Source organism: Corvus moneduloides, chromosome 10 (assembly GCF_009650955.1).
Source record: "Corvus moneduloides isolate bCorMon1 chromosome 10, bCorMon1.pri, whole genome shotgun sequence".
NCBI classification, from domain to species: domain Eukaryota; kingdom Metazoa; phylum Chordata; class Aves; order Passeriformes; family Corvidae; genus Corvus; species Corvus moneduloides.
In genome coordinates this window covers 25,195,579-25,201,578 of record NC_045485.1, presented here as the reverse complement: position 1 = coordinate 25,201,578, position 6,000 = coordinate 25,195,579, and positions in this window count along the sequence as shown.

Here is a 6,000-nt window from a genome sequence, read left to right as displayed (position 1 = left end):
AGATCCATCGAGTCCAACCATTCCCTCACCACTGTCAAGGCCACCACTGAACCCTGTCCCCAAGTGCCACTTCTACACATCTTTTAAATCCTTCCAGGGGTGGTTATTCCACCAGTGCCGGGGTTGGAGAACCCTTTCCGTGAAGAAATTTTCCTGAACATCCAACCCACATCCTCTGGTGCAACTTGGAGCCATTTCCATTTGTCCTATCAAAGGACAAGGTTTGTGATCCCTCTCTGAAATTTAATCTTAGGCTTGCCTGTCACACTTCAAGGTGACATCTTGTCCTGGGCAAGGGGTAGGAAGGACAGGTGGTGGAATCCTGACAGGGACCCAGTGACAGTTGTGGCTTTTCCATCACACGTGCCAGGTACTCAAAGAACATTCCAAATCCCTCTGCCAGCTCCGGCGTGCACAAGCCACCTGTGGGGCTTCATGGGACCAGCTGTATTCCCTTTGAGGAGACTGGGGTGATCCAAATTTAATTATTTTGGGTTTTTTTTTCTGAAATCCATCTCTGTTTTGAATTTTGCAATTGTATTTCTTCCCTTTCCCTCTTCTCTAACGAGGTCCTGGAGGATGAAGCTCTTCTAGCTTGAGATGAAGGTCCTCCAAATGAGAAGTACAGAGCCATGGCTGCCAATTTAATTAGCTCTCACACATTCACACACAGATGGAAGGATTTTTGGAAGGAGAAAATATATTCAAGATGAATAAATTACTTCATCTTTTAAATAACTAAACCAGCAGTTTTATTCCCCACTGCTAATATTTCTGTCAGTCAGGTCAAGGATAATGAAGCAAAATTCTAGAAAGGGTCACCCAAACCTTGGCTTTTTTTTTTGTATTGCAAATGTTCCCATTCATAAAACCCACATCTGCAAGTACAAAATCAACAGTTAAATGTTTGCCTTTTCTGTGTCCGTACTTCTCCAAGGAGAGAAGATTTTTACCCAGTTTTCACTTATAACATTCTGCCGAAGTTTCTGAAGGAAGAACAAGTCTTCTAAACTTTGCTCCTGTTGTTATTATTTTTACCTGTGGCTAAATGTGTTCTTTGCTGTTAATAGACTGCAGTGTTTTCCTTCCATAATAAGAACTTTTCCCACGTGTCTCCATCATGGTTTAGAGCAGTTCTTTTCCCCCCAATTTCTGGAAGTTTATTTTTAACTTCTATTGAAAAGAAAAACCACAAAAACCCAATCCTATAAGGGAATGTGGCCAGTGGAATAAAAGAAAACGACCAAAGTGTTATGGAAAATATTAGAGATATACAAAGAGCAAAGTGCAATGTAGTAGGACCCAGGTTATCTGTTTTAAGAAACCACTTCCAACAGATGAAATAACTGCTAAAATCAGGTGTTTATTCCAGAAGCTGCGGCAATGTTGCTCTGTCATGTCACATTAAATCATCCCTGCTGCATCACGCTAGGTTACACTGCATTGTGGACCTATGGCGGGGAACCCAGAGCGGAGTAACAGGATATGACAGACAACATTTAGCAAAAATATTCACTTATTTGACTCAGATCCTTGCCATCAGCTCGAATCAGGGCGCGTGGTCCCAAATGAGCCTGACAGATGGATGTGAACTCACCGAGGAACAGCATCCGGTGGAAATCTGAAAGTTTCTTATCGTGTACCTGGTCCTCGTGCTGTCGATGGTTTTGCTGTCCCCAGCTCCTGTTTCTCAGCATTTCCTCCCCTGCTGTGAGTAGTGAGACTGGTTGGTTGTCATTTATTTTGACATAACTCGTGACTTTCACATGAGGGATTAATCACATACTTGGTACAGAAGTGCTGTCAACTGACAGCTGATGGGATTGCTGTAAACAGTTTTTCTATGAGAGGAATTGTGAGCTACACAAGAAGGTGTTTGGACTCTGTATTTATGTTTAGAGAGGGACTATTTAGGGAGCAAAAGGCTTATCTCTGAAGACACCTAAATTTTGCAGTGTGACAAAGTCTTTTTGACGGACTTGAAAATATGGACACTTTGTTATTGCTCTTGCAGGAACTGTTTTATGGTAATACTTCTAAAAAAAAGGTTTAGGAAATATGTGCATGCTTGTAGAGACAAGAAATCAAGTATAAGCCAGGCAGCTGAGGTGCAGAACTTACCATAGATGGATTTTTATAAACATCAGTCCTGACCTAGATGGTGATTTCCAACCCATGGGACAGGGCTCGGACAGCTACAGAGCCATGGTGTGTTCGGGCACAGTTTGTCCTGGCAGAAATTAGGATGAGAGATCCTCATTCCAGGTATTAAAGAGGCTTTCAGGGGTGGTGGTGAAGGTAGTTCAGGAAGATCTGGCTGCTGATGAAGTGTGAACAAATTGGCACGTGGACTTGAAGCTTCTCCTCCTTATGAGGAACAAAACCAATAGTTTGCAGGATTCTGAAAAGAAACCTATAGATGCCAAAAGAAAAGTTCATATTATGGCAGTAATTAATAGGATCCATGGTCCTTTGTCCTCCCACCCTTTGCAGAGGGAATTTTCAAGACTCTTCTCATTCAGGCATTTGTGGTTCAGTGTGCATCAGCAGTTCACAACATTTGTCCAGATGCATTTTATGGGAATGGCAGTAAATGCCAGCAGTAATGCTGATGATGGAAGGTGCACCTCGGGAATACATGGGCTCATTTCACGGCTCAAATGTCCACAGCCTCCTGCGTGGTGGTCTCAGCACTCTGCCCTGAGGATGCTGAGGAAAAAAAGCTGCTATAGGATCATGGAATATCCTGAGCTGGAAGGGACTCACAAGGATCATCCAGTCCAAGCCCTGGCCCTGCCCAGACCCCCCAACAACCCCACCCTGGGCATCCCTGGGAGTGATGTCCAAATGTTCCTGGAGCTCTGGCAGCCTCGGGGCCGTGCCCATTCCCTGGGGAGCCTGGGCAGTGCCCAGCACCCTCTGGGGGAAGAACCTTTCCCTGAGATCCAACCTATAGAAAATGCAACCTATGCAGAGCAAATATGGATAATTCAACCTGTGCAAAAGAGAAGAAGGAAGGAACAGCACTGACTGTGTGCTTCCTGTGGTATGTGCCATCTTAGCTGATACTGTTGACATGTGTTATATTTGAGGAATTAATTCCTCATGGCTCTTGGGAAATTTGGGAAGCAGGCCTGCATTGCCTGCCCCCCAAACGCCCCTGGGTGAGCCCTCTGCCCGCGCTCGCTCCGTGAGCTGGGTTTGTGCTGACGCTGTTCACTCTTCCCAGGAAGCCTCAGGAGCCTCCTCACCTCGGGCAGTCTCCTGAAGAAGTGGGAATGGCTGGGATGGTGCCTCAGCAATCATCAGCTCCTGTGCTGTGTCCACGAGCCGGGTGTGGGCTGGTGGCCCCCCAAGGACGCTCTGCGGAGCCCTCGGAGGGGAAGCCCTGGCTTGGCGAGATTCCCTGAAATGCAGCGTGGGATGGCAGGGTGGGAAGCTTGCCCAGCAGCCCAGGGGAGCTAGGATGAGTAAATCCTTATCCAGACAGGAAGTACCAGCTCTGGGTGAAACAAACCCAGTACCCAAAGGACCCACACCCACCCTGGGGAGCTGCTGAGCATCGAGGAGACCCCACTGCTGCTGGCTCTGCAGCATCGGCACATCCCTGCTGCTCAGCCTTTACCAGACATTCCATGAAGTGCCAGAACATGTAAGAAAATGCTGCTTATTGCTCCTGCTCACACCAGCCTCTCCAGCACTTTTTAAGGAAAAGTCTCTGCCCATGTCCCCCATCATCGTGCCTTTGGAATCTGCCTGACTTTGGAATTTGATGTCCCAAGTGTTTTGTGGAAGAAATCCTTTGAGTAAGTGTAATAAAAGAGTGATTAAACAATTAATACTGGATGTTGCTTAACAGTTGCTAAGAGGTTTACTTAATAATTTTCTGATGCTTTTTTCCCCTAATTTAGGAATAAAACAGACATAATTGAGCATGCTATTCTGAAGCTCCAAATTACACTCTGAAGAGAATCGAAGGAAACACATTTCTTTGATTTGAATATTTTTCTCATTAACAGGACGTTCAGAATAAAGCAGAAATATTTGATGCACAGAGCCTGTGGCGGTATCAAGTTAACACTGGCGTGCTCCCGCATTTTACCTCATGTTTACTAATCAATCCAAAAAGAAAGGTCACATCTTTCATCACAAAATGGAAACTTTTTTGACAGCAAACAATTGGATTTTCAGCGCTCTTTGAAGTGGATTTCAGTGTGGAGAGTGGGACCCCAAGGTACTGGGATGAGGTAACCGAGCAGAGCTGTGCTCTCAAGGTGTTGGGTACCACAAACTCTGAGTAAGGGCACTCTCAGCTGTATTGAGGTATCATGCTGTTCTAAAATAGGGGTATCTGAGTTCAAATTGTTTGGAGAAGAGAATAAATAATGTTTGAGTAGGTGTTGGAGTGCAGTTTTGGCTCAGACAGCAATGTCAGGGTTGAGACACTGCTGCCTGTCTGGGTCAGGATGCTGCAGGACAAGTCAGCCTGAAGGGTAGGAGAGCCACAGAGTGTTAAACCATGTTCCTCCTCTGAAGAGTCTTTGTTTTATCTCCTCTGTGTCTCTGCCATGGCCTTCTAGCTCTATTCTTCTGATTTTTTTTTTAAAGACCTGCATTTTGACAAAATGAATTCACTTGGCGGTTGGAAAAAAAATATTTTTTTCCTAGGTAGAAAATACAGCCTGGTGGTTTCTTAAGCAAAATACTTCCCACGTAATTTCTTCTGTTTCTCTCTCCTTCCAATTCCTTCTGCTCCAAGCAGGGGAGCAGCCCTGAGGGTCCTTTTTGGCTGGGTGAGGGAATTTCTGCCTCCCTAGGAGCAGTTCCCACCTATCCCAGGTGCAGCCAGGAGCTGGACCAGGGGCTGTGAGTGGATGTGACCAGAGCACAGTGCTCAGAACTCCTCTTCACCCTTCACCCTAGGCTCTGCTGCAAGTTACCCTTGAGCCAAGTGAGGTGAAATCAGAGGAGTGACCAGGAAATATCACTGGTTCTGTTGTTCTTCCTTCCCCTCCACTGGCTGCACAGAATCAGCCGCCTCCAAGGAGTCTCCCAGATGGTGACACTGCGAGGACACAGCCTTACCCCTGGCCAGGCTTTACACCTGGCTCCTGGAGGAATCACTGCCATGAAAAGATGCACACGCTGCCTGCAGCTCCAGCACACATTGCATGGCATGGCACACACGTAAGTGAGATAAATTTGAGTTCTGGGCATCATTAGCGCAATTAAAACTGTGATTTTTTTTTTAGTTCAGACCTACAGGCCATTGCAGAGAAGAGTAATCATACAACAGAAACGAGTTCCCTAGTTAAAAATTAATTCCCTAGACTAAAAATATAATCAAACGGTGCCTACAGTATTTTATGAAGAGCTGGGAGGATAATAAAATTTAAAGCAGTGCAACATTTGCATTTTGTTCATTTCTATCCATATTTTTCCATAGACTGCCTTTCTGTGTGCTTGTTAATCATATGCACTGCTACAGTCCTGGCATTTTAAGATCACTGTTCACATCAAGATTGAAAGGAAACTAATTACAGTCACATTTCAGGGTGGTTGTTCAAAGCTCGTTCGGCACCAGCTACAGCACGGGAGCCTTGACCTTTATTTGTAAGCATGAAAATAAGGCAAAGATGAAAGATTGGTTTTCCTGCAGCTCATACTCAGGGATCAGGAGGCCCTCCGGAGAGGCAGAGGTGTGGGAAGCCTCTCTCCTTGCCTCCTCTCCCATGCTGGCAGCAGAGGCCAGTAGTGCTATGCAGAAGCTCTGCTCCACTGCAGCGAGAGGTGAAGGAAAGCTCCACGGTATTTTTCAGCTCTCCCTCCAGCTGGAAGAACATGGAAAGAATCAGCAGATCCGAGGAGTCTTTTTGACCCCCGGGCAGAGCTTTGTGGGGATTTGTTTGCAGTGCCTGGTGCTGCACTCTGTGCTCGGGTGGTCGAGGTGTTGGCATGTGCCAGATCCAAGCAGTGCCACAGTCTCTTCTGCTGCTTATT